This window comes from Sinohyriopsis cumingii, chromosome 18, assembly GCF_028554795.1.
Source record: "Sinohyriopsis cumingii isolate HCF-2022 chromosome 18, ASM2855479v2, whole genome shotgun sequence".
Classification (NCBI taxonomy): Eukaryota; Metazoa; Mollusca; class Bivalvia; order Unionida; family Unionidae; genus Sinohyriopsis; species Sinohyriopsis cumingii.
In genome coordinates this window covers 4134791-4152294 of record NC_142978.1, presented here as the reverse complement: position 1 = coordinate 4152294, position 17504 = coordinate 4134791, and the positions used below count along the sequence as shown (strand labels likewise).

The 17504-nt window shown below is 36.8% G+C and overlaps 1 long non-coding RNA gene across 2 annotated transcripts in view; it reads right to left on the bottom strand.

The window, feature by feature from the left end:
- Positions 1-15127, bottom strand: part of LOC149775987 (uncharacterized) — a 71043-nt gene extending 55916 nt beyond the window's left edge. For both annotated transcript variants that reach the window (XR_016416157.1, XR_016416158.1), the window contains exon 1: positions 14835-15127. This is a non-coding gene — a long non-coding RNA (uncharacterized LOC149775987). The remainder of the gene's footprint in view (positions 1-14834) is intronic.
- Between the last annotated feature and the right edge of the window lie 2377 nt (positions 15128-17504).

Genomic DNA, 17504 nt, shown 5'->3' with positions numbered 1-17504 from the left:
TCATGTTATTTCAATTGTGTTGTTTTAATCGATGAGTTCGTCAACGAGCTCTTTGTAAATGTGAGAATCAATAACACCGCCGCGAAATAATCGCTGGCAAATATCTGAGGCCTCGTTGATTATTTCATGAGAGTTATTTCCGGCTCGTTTTCCTCCTATTAATATTTCAAGGCGAGATACGTCGTTGACAACGCTGTCAGGGCAAACGGTATATCCGCTTCCTATTTTAGGATCTTGTGGTGGTGGTGTGCTTGGTCCTCCAGGATCTCCCCATGTTACCCCGCTAGGATATTCTGGTACTGATGATCTTCTTTTCATTATTCTTTCATATTCATCGAGCTCCCTTTTAAAATCTGAATATCCGAGATCGAATAAATCCATCGGTTTTCCTAAACTACCAAAATAAATTAACTGCGGCCATGTTCCTGGTCCGAATGAATCAATGTACTCTTCTTTCAAGAATAATTTTTTATTTTCTGGAGTATAATTCGCAGCAATTTGTAATCTTGTAAAATTGTCTTTGAGTATATCGATATTGTCTTCTCTCAAATAAATATCAGCAGGTTTACTATAATCAACTTTTCCTCTTAAATGAGATGCAATTTCTTCCTCAGGTAATAATCGAACTCTCTCGTCCGCAGGTCGTTTGTAATCGCTTGGTTGAACTATTGGTTCCTGGTCGCTGTTATCTTTTTTCTTTGGTTTTTTCTTTTTTTCCTGAGGCTGACTTCTTACTTTTGGTCTGGCCCCTAATTCCTGTGGTCGAAATTCTTCTTCCTGTGGTTGAAATTCTTCTTCTTGTGGTTGAATATCTTCTTCCTGTGGTTGAATATCTTCTTTTAATTTTGCTTTTCTTTTCCGTGAAGATTTAGGCTTTTCTTCTTTCTCCTGTCGTCTTTTTTCTCTCGTTTGTTGAATTTCTTCTTTCTTTTGTCGCCTTTCTTCTTCCGCTTGTTGCTTTTCTTCTTTCGCTTGTTGCACATTATAATTATACGTTTCCCTTGCGGCTGTTAAAAATCTTCTGTAATATGGATCCGTTTCTCTCGCCTGTGATTTTCCCGTGTAAACTTTATATAACATATTATACCAATTTTTACGGTTTGCGTATCTTTTTTTTCCTTCATCAGTCAGATATTCTCTTCGACCATCAAAATAATCTTCCGCAAATTGACCAAATTGATCTATATTACTATACAACGTCGAGAGCGGCTGTGATATTATTCCCCATCCCGCCTCGGTGAAATTTCCTCTTAAATCCTCGAGACGGAACGCTTTTTTTCCTACTCCAGGTTTTCCTCCTCCAGGTTTTCCTTTACTTATTTTAAAACCAATTGCAGGGGTTCCTCCTCCTGGTTGTTGCCCGCGTTGTTGTGCTAGTATTGCTAATCGTTCCGGTAATTCTCGTGAGTGTTCCTCGATACCTTTCTACATGGGATAAATTCCACTTTTCATGATATCCTTATCTTTTTTCTCACCATATACGACTCGCTCGGTTGTTTCGGTAACTGGCTTTAACCATTTTGACGATAACTCGGTGATTCCATATTGCGTATCTTCGTAATCACGAACATTTTTCTTGAATAATTTTTTTACTGGAATAAGTTTCTTTAGTGCCGCTAATTGTTCTCGCGCTAATCTAGCAGAAAGAGGCTCTCCAACTGTACTAGTTTTCGAACTCATATTATTTTCAAGTATATCATTTTAATGTGACGTAAAATTGGCCAAAGCAGCCCCTAATGACAACAAAAAACAAAAAATTATTCCCTGACTTTTATTTTTCCTGTCTCGGATGCTATATTTACTAACACACACGGCGCGACCACCCGATGCATCCGGTCTGAAATGCACGAAAATTAGCTTCCGTAGAAGGCTTTATTTTTTAATTCTGAGGCTTCTACGGGGAAAGTTCTCGTAGGAAGGTTTATTTTGGTGGAACGCAAAGGTCTGTTAAACTTCCCTGCTGAACATACATTACCTCTGTGTTTTGGCTTTGTCCCTTTACTTAGGTATTTTATGCGTCTTGACATGTGTGGTTTTTATTAACGTTCCTTGTTGACAGTACATTGAATACAAAATACATTTGAATAATACGTACTTACTAATCAGTAACGTATGCGATCCAGTCTACTTGGAGTTTCAACAGAATTCATCTAAAGGTATCTAGTTGGACCCAAACGAAAATAATGTCAATTTTTCATCCAAGACAGCAACCACAGTGGCCATATTTAGAATATTACTACCGCTACTACTAGAGAATAGACAGTCAATGGAGTTTACACCGAAATATTTCTTCTAATATGTAGTTGATTCGAATTAATTATGTTTCCGATTTTGCATCAAATATGGCCTTCTTGCATTTAATTTGAATATAGCGTTAAAATATCTGATGGTACCATTACACGGAGCTAAAACGAAGAAATTGTCTTATCTTGAAATTCAGTAGAGCATCAGTTCCATCAACTTATCAAATTTCAAATATTGTCTATGTGCCTTTTTGGGTCATTTACCAATTTCAGATTTGGCATACTTACCTTTTGGATCGTTTATCAAATTTCCGATATTTTATGTGTACCTTTTGGATCATTTATCAATTTCAGATATTGTCTATATACCTTTTGGATCATCAAATTTAAGATATTGTCTATGAACCTTTTGGATCATTTATCAAATTTTACATATTGTCTATGGACATTTTGGACAAATATCAATTTCAGATATTGTCTATGAACCTTTTGGATCATATCTGAAAAGAAAGGTTTCACAACGTTTTTCATCATAGCAGGGAACATTGCACTGGCACGTACATGTGCATTCTATTCTTTCTGTTGTTTCCGTTTTCCCATTGTCCTACTGTATATTTGCAAAACAAGTTCTTGATCTCTGTAACGGGTAAACTTGAGAATGGTTGGTATACGTGGCCTGTGGCCCTCTCCACGGATATTCCCGTGTCATCAAAATTGCAAGATCTTATTTGGCTCTTAGTGTTTCACCATTTTCCCTGCGGGGTTCTGAGGGACAACATAAAACTATGTTGTCTTTTTGGATTGTAGTTCTTGATATTCCAGTTTAGTTTCTGTTTTCTTCAGCATTTGTTGGAGATAACCATCGAATAAGTTCATTCTTTCCAGCCTTTTTTTTCCGGAGTTCGATTTTCATTCTCCAGTCTTTGGGACCGAACATTTACCTTTCTGGGGATACCAGGGATTTTCTTTAGATCCAGATTACGTTTTGTCTTTTATCTCAAGAACATCAATTAAAAAAAATCTAATACAGTGGAATTTAAATATTTATACAACTTGAATAAAGATTATTCTCTCAAGCTATTTCCGCACCTGATTTTCGTAATATATGTTTTGCCAAATAAATATAATTGCATAAATACGTTTAAATAATAACAATATTGTGTTAAGTCAAATGAATGTGACAGTCTGTAGGAAATGTTTTGAAAAATTTCTATCATTTTTCACTTGTATATAAGGGTCTTTGCACGTATTTATACTACATGATTGACCATTATGCCGTTACGACTCTCTCTTGGTAATTGTGTACATAATGCTATCCAGTAAGTATAAAAACTACAATTTCAGTTGAGAGCTATTATAACGATGATGGTTTCACAAGTGCGAATATTTCATTGTTTACCATCGTGCTTTGACATTGTCCCTTTCACATGCCTATTTCTATGTGGATTGACGTACACCAGTAGTCAAGAGCAGATTGAACAGTAATACAGACTTGTATCTGATTTTCTAACGATAAAATGTTAGTTATACGGCCAATGCTAATTGCTAGCTTTCTTCCTGACACGTAACACATTATTTGTCCACGTATAATAATTGCAATAGAAATTCGTATCGATCCTTGGAGGTGTCAGTAAGAAAAAAATCTATTTTTAATCGACAATATAAACATTTAAACGAGCGGTGGTTCCCCGTGAACATACATTACCTCTGTGTTTTGGCTTTGTCCCTTTACTTATGTATTTTATGCGTCTTGACATGTGTGCTTTATATTAACATTCCTTGTTGACAGTACATTGAATACAAAATACATTTGAATAATACTTACTTACTAATCAGTAGTTTATGCGATCCAGTATGTTCTTTCAAGTTGGAATCGGAGTTAGTAGGTATTGAAATGAGATTTCTTTTCCATTGAAATTATATTTATTTTATTACCAGTGTGTTTTGGCATTTGCCCCTTCGGCTTGTCTGTTTTTGTGTAAATTGACGTTCATTTTAGGGACTGTTAAATTAGCATGTTCTTGATAAAAAGCTGATAACAATATCTTTAATTATTCTTACTTGCGTGTAAATCCTCTATGTTGCCTGTGTGTTTCTTATTAGAGATACACGCGGCATTGCATTCATATGCACTTTCTAATTATACTGGGAAGATCTGCATCTTGTAAACTCATATGTCTTTCTTCGATTATTATTAATATGCTGTATTACAGATGCAGCTAAGTGAAAGGTTGTCGAAATATCTTTATTAACCATTTACTATTTACTGAATATTGCCTTGCATATTATGCCGGTAAGTATCTGTTCTCCTATCCACCCTCCGTTTAATGGTACATAATTCGTGGAAAAAGAAGCTAATGCAAGGAAATTGCCACCCTCTGTCTGATCGTACATATGTCATGGAAAGGGAAACAAATGGAAAGAAATTGGATTAAAACGTTGCAGTATCCCTGTAATTGATATGCTGAACAAAGTGATACTGAATCGCAGAGGTGTCAAGCAATTTGTTTTGTATTATCCTGTTTGATTAGATGTGCACAGTCTCTTCATGTATGGACATGTTGCGTTGAAAAGCAGAAGAGAGTAAGCGTGATAGCCTTCTGTCGTGGTGTTTTAGCATTGGCAGTTAAATCACTAAAATTATTCATGGAGAGTGGTTGGATTGATTTAGTTTCTGTGGGTTTAACGCTCTTTTTCAGCATATGATAGTCTATACATAGCGGCCAGTACATTTGGTGGAAAAGTGTGTGTGTGTGTGTGTGTGCGTCCGTGCGTGTGTGTGTGTGATTTGAATTTTTAACCTAGCTTTAAACATGTTCCTGTCAGATCGCTACGATGTCTGCAGTATGGAAGTTCATTGTGATGTCTAGCACGGGGGCATGATGCCGCAGACATGTAGCATTATGTCTCGCCCAGTCACATTATCCTGACACCTGGCCGAACGGTCCTAGCACTAACCTCTTAATGCCATGCGCCAAGCGAGGCAGCTTCAAATACCATTTTTATAAGTCTTTGGTATGACTTGGTCGGGGTTCGAACCCGCATCCAAGGAAGACGCTCTAACCACTTAGGCCACCGGAGTGGTATCTTTGTTGGCCCCAGTTACCGCTTGAAGCTGACCAATCAATCAAGTAAGGACTATTTTCGGTTAATGTGAAGGAGAAGTGTGTGTGTGTGTGTGTGTGCGTGTGTGTGTGTTTGTGTGTGTGTGATTTGGAATTTTAACGTAGTTTTAACAATGTCCCAGTCATATCCATACGATATCAGCAGTGTTGGCAGTTGACAGTAATGTCTAGCTCTGGGTCATCATATCACAGACATGTAGCATCACGTACCACCCAGTCACATTATCCTGACAGCTGGCCGAACAGTCCTAATACAAACATCTTAATGCTGAGTGACAAGCGAGGCAGCTTCGAGTACCATTTTTATTAGAGAAAGATATATTGCCCTAAGAAGTATATCACAACCAAAACAATATGCTAATAAGATATGTATTATTCGAAGCAGCATTATCTGCTCATTAATTTAAACATTCCACAGTTACCGCTTGAAGCTGACTGACAACTCTGGGATGATTTTCTGATTATGTGAAAGAGTAACCGAATGTCTAAAGAAAAAAGCGATTGACCGACCAGCGATTTTCCTGGGTGAACTGTAAGTGACGTTTCCCCGCCAGTCCACACGTTTCTGTTTTACATTTAAAGGTTATTCTCCGATGACTCTAACACATATACCTTGTTTCACTATTCTTTTCTTGGCTACGTTCCAAGTCATAACGATTGATCTATTTTGTTTCTTGTTTTAGGTCTGTTTGTACTCTGTAGTCATCACATATCTGCATATCTGCAGATAGGTTAACATTGTGATGAAATTGCAGATATGTTTACACTATTAATAAATTTTTTTGTCTATTATTATTGTTCACAACCAAAACATGCATTTATAAATAGTTTCTATTTCTATTCAGTGCAGGTAGGAATGAAAATCTGATTCAGTGTCATGTGTACACATGAAGGTGGGTTTCTCATCAGTAAGATCCCGTGTTCTAAATTCTGTTAGCTCACGGGTAGGTCGTGTCTTATCAGTAACTTGTATTCCACGGATGGCGTTACCAAGTGGGATATTAATTAAAGAATGACCTCAAAACGATGTCTACCATATCGAGTCAAATACATCTGTAGCATTTTCTCTCAAATGGAAAGAGATTTTGTTATCGAAATCGAATCATTGAACAAGTAACATGTTGCGTAGACATTAACAACTGTTCGTATTTATCATACTTTTGTATGTAAGAAAAGTGAAAGAAAACTTTAAATTGATGAAAAACGGTGGTGACAGAAAATATGTGCGCTAAAGCCATTTTCTTTTAGCAGTACCCTTTCCGCCACCCCACCCTACAACATCTCTGCTATTTTATTGCGCATATCTTCTAACTAAAACTAGTGCAGATTCTCAGACATGTAAGAAATACAACTCTGGCGTTATTTGAAATGTATGCAAAACAGACCCATATTCCAACCCAGGTGCGTAAAAGTGTTGGCACAATTGACAGGCATAGGTATGGTTTGACATGTTTAGGTGTGCAAAAGTAGGTAAGCAACATATAAATTTGGCCGTCGGTACGCTTTAAAATAGTAAGGTTTCTTTGCTGGTTAAGGTGCTAGCTCTTCTACTACGAGTCAACTTTACCATACGGAGGAAGTACCTAGTTACAATACTAATGGAAAAAACTCCTCATAGTATAAGAATTCTGTAATTTATATGATACGGTGACGATAACATAACAAGTTTGGCCGTGGAAGCAACCTGTTCAGTTTGACTCGACTGAACAACCACTGTCAATGGACTCATTTTGCGTAGATCTGAAAAAAATCAACATTCCTCCTGGCTGGCTTTCACAAAAAATGATCACAACGAGAGATTAGACAAAATTATGAAGAGAACGCCGAACACATGGATGAATCTCAATGAAGAAAAGTCTTATTTTCGCGTATCTCAGTAAAATGTATAGGTCGCATAATTCCATCATCTGGTAGCAGTCTAGGCCAATTCAGTAAACCACAGCCAACACCTACATTATTAGGAGTAAACCATATAGAGCGTCTTCTTCTACTGAATTTCATTATTCGTTGTAAGATTGCGTGTGAAAACGTTATCATCATATATGAAAACACTAGACGAGGATTTACCCGCTTGAATAGAAAAAAACTTACGTCTCTTTGTAATGAGTGTTAATAACTTTTTAGTCTATCAAAAGAGGCACAAACAACATTTCTTTTACCTTATAACAACATTAAAAAATTGTGAGTCGTACATATAGTTAATATTGCGGATAACAATTAAGTTGCTGTCGCAGATTAAAACCAGTTGCTACAAAAAGCCGACAGTAAAAACTTAACGAGTTCGTTAGATAGCCCGATTGAATGCATAATTATTAAAAAATAAAAGGCAGCCAAACCGGGATAAAAGACTAATAATGAACAATTTGTATAAATTAAGCACCGTTGTACTGAAACACAGCGTGGGCAGAACTGACTTGAAATGTTGACTACACTATGAATTGCACATTCATTTTTTATATACATTTTGAACATATTGACTTGTGCACGCTACATTGAACTGTTGGCTGATTTTTTGTAAAATGAGATATCGGAATAATGATTACAGACATCATTTCATTAATTGTTTCTAATAATATCCAATCATATCTAACAATGTTAAAAAATGCAGATCATATGTATGTCAATATGCAAACGAATTGGTTAAAAAGTTTTCAAGAACTTAGATTATTATCTCGTAACATAAATTTAATAATGAACATTGCAGTATTCAATCTAGAGCGGGGAATGTACATAGTAATAAAATGACTTTGTTTTGGTAGGGAAGAAACCCGAAATCGTACAAAACAAACAATATTGTACTTTGCACAGCAAAAATTGTAAAATATAAGTCATAAATTATAAATTATAAATATATCTTATACCATGACACCAATATATGGTTATCATTTGTTTCCTTAAATCTAAAGCATAGATTCCAAGATTATACCGTGTGTGAAATAATCTGGCCACATTCAATACTTTATAAAACGTTAACAAACGGCCGACTGTGCAAATGTCATCTTGATTAGAAGCTATTTTATTCACTGCTGGATAGACACGGCTTAAAAGATCGACTAATAGATACGTGAATAGTCATAAACAAATGCGGTATTACTTTGTTCGAAGTGAACTCATAAGGTCTGAGTATTCAGTAGAGTAAACAACGATGCATAATTTTACCCTCTTAACCTCCAACCCTCCCAAACAAAAATAAAAATAAAACCAAACCGACGTTATCTTTGTAGATTGAATAAAACTACATGCCAACTTTACTAATATGGGAAAGCCAGTATTTAAGAACGATTTTAGATTCTCATGTGGTGTATTTTCTGTAGTCGTTGTGCAGACAAGATCTCTCCTATTCTTTTTGGAGATTACACAATTTATGACCGTTAAGTCTTGTTCTAATACTTTTTATCGAATAATATTCAGCCGAAATGAAATCGTCTCGTAAATACGGCGACTGAAGCAATGGGGGAAGGGGGCGGCAACAGGGCCTCAGATGAGTTTTTTCTAGTGAAAAATACCCTGAAAATGTATAGCCACAAACGGGACCTTAACAAAGATACGTAAGTTTTTTCTATTCAAGCGTCTAGTGTTTTCATATATGATGATAACGTTTCCACACGCAATCTTACAAAGAATAATGAAATTCAGTAGAAGAATTTGGATTTTTTTTAAGGTAGCTTTAACAATTTTTCAGTCATATCGCTACGATGTCTGCATTGTGACATTTTAAAGTGTTGTTTAGCACTTGGGCATCATGCCGCAGACATGTAGCATGATGTCCCACCCAGTCACATTATCCAGTCAAACCTGACCAGTCCTAATACTAACCTCTTAATGCTGAGCGCCAAGCGCCAAGTTATTTCCATTGTTGTAAATCTTTGGTATGACTCGGTCGAACACACGACCTCCCGCATCAGAGGTGGACGCTCTAACCACTAGGCCACCGGAGCGGTAAGCACAAGACGCTTTATATGATTTATCCTCATAATATAGGTGTTGGCTGTGGTTTATGGAATTGACCTAGACTGCTACCAGATGATGCAGTTATGCGACCAACACATTTTATTGAGATACGCGATATTTGACATTTCTTCATTGAGATTGGTCAATGTGTTCGGTGTTCTCCTCCTAATTTAATCTCTCGTCATGGTCCTTTTTGGATTTTATTTAAAGGTTTGGGTGCACATGCTTCTAATTCGTGTTGCTTGCAAGTGTTCTTTAAAACTCGTATGTATGTATGTATGTATGTATGTATCAAGAAGAAATCAAATACTTGGACGTGTGTTCGCTGTATCCCTACGTGTGCAAATATTGTCGCTTTCCTGCAGGGCATCCGCAATTGCTGACGGAACACATCGACCTTGACCACATTCGACAATACAAAGGCTTGATTAAATGTAAAGTCTTGCCTCCCACCGACTTGTACCATCCCGTGTTACCTCACCACTGCCAAAGCAAACTGATGTTTCCCTTGTGCCGTACTTATGCCGAAACGTGTAACCAAGACCAGCCTTGACAGCACACCCAGGAAGAACGCTTGACGGGAACGTGGGTTAGCGTGAATGGTTTAATACTCTGGACATGGGATACTAACTGTTAGAAGTGTACGAAATTTACCACTTTCCCAAGACACAATAATACCACAAGGGTGACTCGACTCAGAAAGGCATTTTCGCAGACTACGTGGATACCTTATTAAAACTGAAACAAGAAGGCAGTGGATATCCTTCCTGGTGTCACACTCTCGCAGACCAAAAGACATTCAAAGAGAAATACTGGGAACAAGAAGGTATCACTTTAGACTACATCGAGAAAAACGAAGGCAGGCGATCGTTTGCCAAAGTGATGTTAAATTGCTTGTGGGGTAAAATGGCACAACGACCGTGTTTATCCAAGACGGAGTATTTGACAGAACCTTCTCGCTACTTCCAGATGATTCACGACAAAACCAAATACATGAAACACGTGGACGTCGTTCGTGAGATTTGATCTTAGTCAATTACGAAGAAGATCTGGACTTTGTACAAGCCGACGAATTTGGAAATGTCATCATTGCGGCTTACGTGACAGCCCATGCTCGCTTAAAATTGTACGAAGCTTTAGAACTGTTAGGTGATAGTGTCCTGTACTTTCACACGGACAGTTGCATTTACATCGATCGCCCGAGTCAACGTCACCCTAGCATCTAAGGACACCGTTTAGGAGCCTGGACAGACGAGCACCCGGACTACAAGATTTTAAGTTTCGCTAGTGGTGGTCCTAAACATTACGGCTACGAATACCGGGACAAACAAGGAGAAGTGCACACGGAGTGTAAAGTGAAAGGATTGACTCTGAATTATCGTACCAGTCGAGTGGTCAACTTTGGGGTATTGAAAAAGGCCTTGCAGTCTGGACAGGATGAAAACTTTAAAGTGACCACCCGTGAACCGAACAAGATTGTACGTTTACCCACTCATCAAATCGTCAGTCGACCCTTGAAAAAACTGTATCAAATCGTGTACCAGAAGCGAGTGCGGCTTCGCAACCACTTCACTTTGCCGTACGGTCATGTCGATATTGGTCAGCATATAAAAAAGGACAACGTCCAAGACCATTAGTTTATTGTCACTACCAAGAACAATCGAGAAAAAACGAATCCTTTCAATCAGCATGTATAGAGCTAAGACTAAAGTCCAACGAGAAACTCGGGTGTGATTCTATGCCTCACTATCACATCACCAATGCAGTACCACATCTTAGTTGTTTATGTACTAACGCCATGACAAACTACGTGCAACCAGTGAAACTTCCAGACCACAAAACGTTACCTTATGGACATACTGATGTCACCCAGTATAAAAGGGACGACTTCCAAGAACGACACTTCATTGCGAGGACAAGCGACGAGAAAGATGAATCACTCTACGAAGATGAAAAAGAGAAGGAACAACAATTCATTGACCTCTTTCACCACCATACAGTCACAGTAAAGTGCGTCCAAGAAGGGAAAGGATTCAGTAGACCTAAAGGAGTATTTTAGCATCCAAATGACTCAGACAGCAACCTCGAGAAAATTTAGAACGACAACTTACACCTACACGGTGAAATTTAAAGACTTCGCGTCTGACGTTCCAGCCGAGGAAGTAACAGGTTTCATTACGGATCTACTTGACTCACTGTCAGAGGAACTCAAATGTCATTGCTAAGTCAAAGATCGAGGTCATTTGAGGCTATCTATGTATCACGACAATTTGAACTCCCATATATGTCTTGGGTTTAGCACTCCTGCAGAACTAACTTCTTCCAAACTTTTGAGGGCTATAGAAGACGTGCAGACGATGAGAGAAAAAGTTGACAACACCGATGGAAAAGTGCCCATTCATATGGCATACGTTGTACCTCCATGGGAAGAAGACGATGACTGCACTTGATCTGCTTACCGATAAGTATACCTAGCACGATGGACTTAACAGCAGATTTACGAATGAAAGGGAGTACGTGATGGGAAACATCTACGCTGGGACACAAATGGTAGCAGACCAGAATTTTAACAACGTGTGAGACGATATAGAGAGAAACATGAACTTTGTCCTATTTGATTGATTGTTACTTGTTTTGTTTTAGCTTTTTCTTATAAATGAACATTAATTGTAAACACGTTGCATATGAAGTGATTTTAGAAAGGAGTGAGCTTTAATTTTAAAGAGTAGTTTACTAGAACCAAGAACTAAATAACTTGTAAATAGGTTTGTTTAATGTCCAAATGTTTGTTTTAAATGGATAGTGCTTGGACCAAAGCACGGGCCAGAGAGCCCATGTATATCCTTGAATAAATGTTTTGAACCCATACAACATACTTTTCTTTTCCGAGTCTCTATTCTATCCGTGAGTCTTTCTTTTGAACATTTATGTCCACTTTTCTGTGTGTTTGGATGTGTATTTGTTTGTTTCTGTATGTCTCTATTTGTCCCTATCAACCCTTTGTCCCCACAAATACATTTCACTTTATAAAATGTTTTGCCCCTATAAACCCCATGACGTCACCAATGTTCAATTCCCATTGACCTCCAGGTGACATTCCCATGTTAAATTCCCATTGTCGCCAATTTTGATATACCCATTTTTAACGTTAAAGTCCAATTGTCGCTAAAGTGGCCATGTATTCCTATATTAAAGTTCCATTGTCGCCACAGTGCCGGCCCTGTATTCCCCATGTTAAAGTCCCATTGTCGCCAATTTTGATACACCCATTTTTAACCTTAAAGTCCAATTGTCGCTAAAGTGGCCCATTATACTACTCGCATGTGTATACCCCCCCCCCCATAGACTCACACTGCTCTGCCGACACGAGTATTATCATAGTTCACGCTGTTAAAACAAAGTCTTATGTTAACGTTCTTTTCTTTCACTTTCTAAGGCCCAGCTACGTGGAACGAATTGCCCATAGATCTTTGACATAAGGACATTATGATCTCATTTAAAAGTGCTCTTAAAGTCACCTATTCAGTCTATAAAGAACAGACTTAAAGTCTTCATAATGTTTACTTCCTTAACTGTTGACAGCATGTTTTTGTTTTGTAATTTCGTGATGCTTTTTTGGGTAACCTTGTCGTTGTATATGTTTTAATGTGTTATCTGATACTGTAAAGCGCTTAGATAATAATAATAATAATAATAATAATACTGATGTTGTTATTCTTGTCGAGCTTGCAATGACACCAAATTGGAAAAGTGATGCAATGTGTCTCGACCATGCACTCGCAAGAAAGACAGAACAAAGTTCTTAGATTGTTTAACATTCTAATCAGGCCATATCCATATTTAAATAAACATATTTACAAACCAGTTTAATATTATTTATATTTAGTGTTCATTTACGAACAGAGAAAAGAATCAATGAATAAGTAAAAAGGATTGTTGGTCTCACAGAAAAGAATACGAAATTTGTCTTTTTCAAAGAATCTACAATTAAAACATTTTGATAATATTGTATCGTTATCAGGATAAGTGATCTGAAATTTTAGTGATAATTCTGAAATGAACATGAACCAATTGTTTTCTTACGAAAGGTTTATCTTAGAGAAAAGGTATGCATAAGTACATTTTGTGTGGAGATGCCGGTAGCTTTTCTGTGAGTAATTTTATGAAAATTAGAACTGTAGAAAAGTCAGGAATATATAAAAATTGTGACATTGCTTTACGTTGCGCTATCCCGCTGCTGGTTTGTGCAGTTGTTATGACTGTCTTTTATCAAACAATATATATATATATATATATATATATATATATATATATATATATATATATATATATATATCTACAGCCAATACCTTCGTTATGAGGAACAAATTTACGTCAAGTATATATATATATATATATATATATATATATATATATATATATATATATATATATCTACAGCGAATACCTTCGTTATGAGGAACAAATTTACGTCAAGTGTCATCTTCTTCTGAATTAGAGTATTCTTTGTGAATGTGAAAACATCATCACTATATATGAAACCACTAGACGAGACTTCACTGCTCTGTCACGATTTGATGAATGTTATGAATTTTTGAGATTATTAAAAGAATCACCATTTTTATTCTCATAAAAATGTTAGCAAATCTGTGTTGTGCGGTTAGTAAATATTGCGCACAAAGATTTAGTCGTGTGTGGCAGATTACAACGAGTTACTATACTTATATAAGAGATAGTTGAAAGTTACGAGTTCCACATATAGCCTGATTGAATGCATAATGATTAAATAATATAGACAGTCAAAAGGGCGTAAAGGTTAATAATCGGTAATTTGTATTAATATAGCTGAAAGTTTGAAACACAGAATGGAGAAGCTGACTGGAAATGTTAAATAGAATATAAATTACACGTTCATATTTTACCCTTCCAGCCCATCGATTTCTGCAAGCGACACTGTTCATAGCGCTTATTTCCTTGGAAGGGCCCTGGCAATAATAATGTACCAGCATCATTTGATTAGTTGCTTCTAATAACATTTGGTCATCTCTCGCCATGTTTAACAAATAGAGATCATAAATCTACCAATATTTCCTACTTTTCCGGGTGGATCATACATCATTCAGTGTACGGAGCATAAACATAGGTTGAAAACTTTTAAAGAACTTGTAATTAAACTATTAGTATCAGTGCATATAATGGGTACTGTATTGTTTCATTTGAAAACAGTGTTTGTACGCATTGATAAAAACAGCCATTTCTTCTGTTTAAAACGCCCCTCCCAATATACATGCAAATAAGCAAGTAAACTAACAAACATACAAAACAATATCATACTTTTACACAGCAAACTGTAAAACAATTAAGTCATACATTATAAACTTTGAAGATTAACCTTGCCATCAGTATGTGAACATCATTTTTTACCTTAATTCTATGTCATATACAGTTTCTTATTCTAATAAAATCCCTCTTGTATATCCCCCGCCCCTTCATTCCACAGAATATAAATTCTTACCTTATCGAGGCGTATAGATCCATATATATCAATGATGGTATGTCCAAATAATTAAAACAGTACATGAATAATCTGGCGACTTTTAGAAAAATTAAAACAGCTTAATTTTTACGAACGTTTTAAGTCAAACAGTGAACCTTCAAACAGTGAACCTGTATTCAATGTCCCCTGAAATTGCACCGCCCCGGGTTAGTTTATTAGAATAACTATGTTATTCCAAGATTATACTGGTTGTGAAATGATCTTGCCACGCGAAGCATTCAGTTAAATGTTAACAAACTGCGGTGTGTGAAAATGCCATGTTCAACATACGATTTAAAACATCGACAAGTAGATATTTTAATTTTCGTAAAGAAACTCTATATACACTGTATACAAGGTTATTGGTATGCGTCATAAATGCACAAATACTACCTGTATTGGTGGGTGTGGGTTGGGTGAGCACGCTTTGCCTTAATTGGCACAATACAAGAAATCATTTTCATGAGTGTGTGCACGGTCTTGATTTACATAAAGGACTTTCGATGACGCTGGTAGAGAAGTAAGGTGTCGTTGAAAGTGTAGAAGACTGGACATCATGGGACAGAAAACAGGACCGCAGAGGTTCGAAGCCAACTCATAAGGGCTGATTATTAAGCAGTATTAACAACGATACGACATTAGAAAACAAGACCAAACCGGCGTTTGCTTCCTTTATTATATCTACAAGTGAACCAGTTTACGTCATGCTTAAAAAAGCCAATCCCATGATATCATCAAACTTGTGGCAATATTTCAAAAACAGGTTGCCGGGTCAGGGTTATACTTCAGTAACCTGTCTATACATATCTCTGGCATGCTGTCTGTGTAAAGCAAAATTAAAGTATTGTTTTAAAAACTGGCGCCTATTACTGTATTGGGTTCATAATCAGAGCAAACATATATACATGTCTTATTCATACAAAAAGCTTTCACATCCAAGCTACAGAACTATAGATACGGAAAGACTTTAGCAATGAGATTATATTCAAACAAGACAGCATGTAATCTAGCCTAAGTAGGCTTGTAACGAGACTAATATACGTTGCATAGCTCGTAGAGATAAGTGGCTATAAGCTCATTTAAAATTCTGTGAAAAATACACGCATGCAAACTTTGCTAACGTTTGGAAGTCATTATTGCATAACTACTATTACTGGAATAATGACTTCCCCGTGTTTGTAAAGTTTGTATGTGTGCATTTTTCACAGAAATTTAAATGAGCTTATAGCTTATTCCATATCTATTATTACCTGGAGGGGCCCCAAGTGGCCGAGTGGTCTAAAGCGCTATCCGTTACGGATCATTGCCATCTCACATCTGCCTGTGTGAGTTCGAGTCACGGATTCGGCCAATGTGGGTATGTGAGAAAGCTTGCCTGTAGCTTCTTGAGGGTCGGTGTTTCTTTCAGGGGATTTCCCTGGTTCCTCCTCCACCATTAATGCTAACCGCCTTGCTTTTTTTTCTCCCTTTCATTTACTTACAAAGATAGGCTATACATTTCGGCCAGTATAACTGGTGGAGGAAGAACCCTGGAAAACAGAGGGAAGAACCACCGACCCACGAGAAACTACTGGCAGGCTTTCCCACGTATCCACGCTAGCCGAGCCTTGGACTCGAACCCACGCAGACAGAGGTGAGATGGCAGTGATCCAGAACGGTGAGCGCTTTAGATAACTGTATTAATGATCATGATGATGATGATACAAAAATGTAAATACCCTGAAAAAGTTAAAGATTTTGTTGCAACAGTGTTCCTCAGAAACACATACATAAATCTGAGTCGATCTTTTCTTATTTCACAGCACAGCCATTTGAATTTGTTTTTTAAATTCTACTTCTATATCCGTTCCCAAAACACCAAACCAGCTTATATTGTTAAGAAATATGAAGAACAAGTCCAAGATGCCTCGACACGCGTGTTTTACATCGGCAATCTATGATTTGCTTCAACATTTATCTGTTTTGAGTTTTTAGAGCAGGAGAAGCCACTGACCAATGAAAAGCTACCGGCAAATTTTCTCACCTACCTACGATCGCCCTTTTCCGTTCGGTTACCCAGGTCCACATTTCAAATATGTATGAGATTACTGGCATGCAATTTCTAGGTCAAAAAACTGCGATGTAAAATCTACCTACTCAAAGTATTAAATTTACTCTTCTGTAAAATAATACGATTTCATATTCTTCGTTTGCTATAAGATATATACTCCAATATTACTTCAACAGGTTGAAAAAGATGAACTCTTTCCTATGACATCATCAAGGGGTTACAATGTCTTTTGTTCAGAGTATTTATTGCAAACTTGTTTTGTATAGTTAGTACATATCTGTGCGTTGCAGTCTTTCACATTAAAACTTCCTAGTTGCCATGCTGTATGATATAAGAGGGACACTGGAAGTCAAAATTACCATGCAAATTCAAAAGAATAATATATTGAAAGCTTTGTATATTAATATCTTACAAAACAGAGCACATTTTGGAACACAGTTTAATAAAACTATATTATTACTTACCTCTAATTAGACACGATTATTTAAAGTATGTATTTTTCCCCATAAGTACCTCGTTTACCTTAAATGGGAACTGTTTGCTGTTTTAAGTTTTGGTATTGTGGAAATACGTTTTTCACAGTATATAAATTCTAAACT